Source organism: Amaranthus tricolor, chromosome 9 (assembly GCF_026212465.1).
Source record: "Amaranthus tricolor cultivar Red isolate AtriRed21 chromosome 9, ASM2621246v1, whole genome shotgun sequence".
Classification (NCBI taxonomy): Eukaryota; Viridiplantae; Streptophyta; class Magnoliopsida; order Caryophyllales; family Amaranthaceae; genus Amaranthus; species Amaranthus tricolor.
The window spans coordinates 11,849,102-11,850,802 of record NC_080055.1 but is presented as its reverse complement, the minus strand read 5'-3'; the positions used below and the strand labels follow the sequence as shown (position 1 = coordinate 11,850,802).

The following is a 1,701-nucleotide window of genomic DNA, read 5'->3' as shown; positions in this document are numbered from 1 at the left end:
TCTAAATCTAATAATATTCGACTTGAATTGAACCCATGTTTATCCCTAGTCAACCTTTTCCTACAACCTAAAGTAAACAACATATTTCAATATTGGTTGAACGTAGGGAAATTATCAATGGTACTCTTAAATTTTTGCAGTATTCTTAAGTTTTTTCGATTATTAATGGTGCCCTTGTGTTATTGAGCGTCTTACAACGGTAACTTTTTTTTATTTTTTCCGTCCAAAATCGTCCAAAAACGTTAACTGTTTTTTCTTTTATTTTTTTATATTTTAAATTGAAAAATAAAAGAAAAAGAAAAAAAATTAACGGTTTTGGACGATTTTAGACGGAAAAAATTGGAAAATATTACGGTTGTAAAACGCTCAATAATACGAGGGTACCATTGATAATCGAAGGAGTACCTTTGATAATATCCGTTTAACATATGAAATAAAAATTAAGGTGAAGAGTGGAAATAGTATAAGATAATAAGAATAATTTGTAAAAGTAAGATCACAAATAAAAAAAAATCAACTGTAAAACCCATCACCATTTTTATTGTAAGGAATTAAAAAGAGAAAAAAAGAGGCCACTATTTTGTCCATTGGTCTACAATCAAAGATTTAATGACTATTAATTTTAAGTGTGCAGAATCAGTATTAAGTATTCACCCATTTTCTGCACCAACAACTAATCAAGATTAGCTTCTAATTTCCAAGCCATGGTCATTAACAAAGATTTACTAAGTCACTTTTCTGGCTTTCTCCTTAGAATTTCAACAAAAAGGTTCTGATCTCCATTGGACCAAGCTCAACAAGAAGGCTTGAGCTGCTTACAGGGCGTCCTCTGATAGGGATGTGCTCCTTTGCGGCATCTCCTTCGACTCGCCATTTCATTCTTCTCATCTCCGACTTTTCTTGGTTTGCTGATAAGCTCATTTCCTTCACTTCATTTATCTGAGAAATTTTACAAATGGAGTCGTAAAAAGATAGAAAGGCCACTATATAGAGATAGCTAAGGGCGAATCCAAAATACTGGTACAAGACGAGTAAAACACTCATCTCTACTCATGTACAGTACCAACTCTGCTGTTATTTTTTTGTTTTATGTTACTCAATTCGATATCAATAAGTTTTTAGCCAAATGACCCTGGCCTTGATTCCCCTGAACAAGATTATGGCGGAACTCTAGTTATGTACAAGGGAAAGCTTCGGGGACTAGTTCATACCTTCTTCCCGAGAAACATTTTTCGGAGTTCAACGATGGCCATTCTCGAGTATTCGGCATCTTCACCCGCCTAACAACATAGTCACCATAGAAAAAGATCGAATGATTAAAGAAGTTTGATTCCAACACCAATTGAATAGAATTATTAAGCTTAGTTATCACTAACAAGTTTAATTACGACTCTAATGGTTAATCAGAAACAACTTCTTTGTCATCACTAATAAGAGTAAAGTTGCGTACGCTTGACCCAAAGTGTATAAAGGTTTTACCTCATAGAGATGTGCTAAACGGAGCAGTACAGAGTTATCTTCCAATTCCTGCATATTTGAGCATATAACAGTACAAATTTAGAGACGTAAGCACGAAAACACACAAATAAACTTGAAGAAAGCCCCTCCGACTCTTAACAAAACATCGTTTTCAAAAGTGTTGCTATGCGAGAAGTCTCAAGTCGCAAACTACCTGGAGAGTTATAACAGCAACATTTAGAG

At 34.3% G+C, this 1,701-nt stretch overlaps 1 pseudogene; it reads right to left on the bottom strand.

The window, feature by feature from the left end:
• Nucleotides 1–518: 518 nt before the first annotated feature.
• LOC130823743 (alpha-mannosidase-like) overlaps nucleotides 519–1,701 on the bottom strand; it is a 13,482-nt pseudogene continuing 12,299 nt past the window's right edge.